This window comes from Frankliniella occidentalis, unplaced genomic scaffold (assembly GCF_000697945.3).
Source record: "Frankliniella occidentalis isolate FOCC.00 unplaced genomic scaffold, Focc_3.1 Scaffold51, whole genome shotgun sequence".
Taxonomy (NCBI): Eukaryota; Metazoa; Arthropoda; class Insecta; order Thysanoptera; family Thripidae; genus Frankliniella; species Frankliniella occidentalis.
In genome coordinates this window covers 443689-444192 of record NW_026267181.1, presented here as the reverse complement: position 1 = coordinate 444192, position 504 = coordinate 443689, and the positions used below count along the sequence as shown (strand labels likewise).

The 504-nt window shown below is 43.1% G+C and overlaps 1 protein-coding gene across 1 annotated transcript in view; it reads left to right on the top strand.

Moving 5' to 3' along the window:
- Positions 1–504, top strand: part of LOC113213213 (myrosinase 1) — a 30642-nt gene that overhangs the window by 29064 nt on the left and 1074 nt on the right. The window lies entirely within an intron of this gene.

Below are 504 nucleotides of genomic sequence, written 5' to 3'. Positions count from 1 at the left end.
AGCGATGATGAGTTAGATTAGGTTATAGCTCATAGTTTTTACAATTGCTACTGCTAGTAACTTCTAGTCTACTGCCATAAGCTATTCAGTAGCGGTGCCTAGAATTGGCCCAGAAAAGTGTGCCCTAAGGCTTCGCTCGCTTCGCAAGCTCAGCAATGAAGTAGAGCAAACATACTTGGGAGTGAGATGGTTCCAACTGAGTTCCCACTAGAACGAGCTGAAGTCCCGTTTTCTCTGATAGAATCTTTGATAGCCCTTACCAACACTCCCGGCCAGGCGAGCTAGCCCCGCTCCCTGCTGAACATATTTGACGGTGGAGCAAAGCGGATATTTGATATTGATCTATCGCCTATTTAAATTTAATTTAAAATCTGTTTTACACAATATTTTACAAGAACTGAAAGACAGGGGCGTCATAATCTGATAATAGACATTACGAGGTTTTCAGTGTAAACGGTGTAGCGGTGTGTTTCGCTTGTATAGAAGGCCTATGTTCAGCTCCAA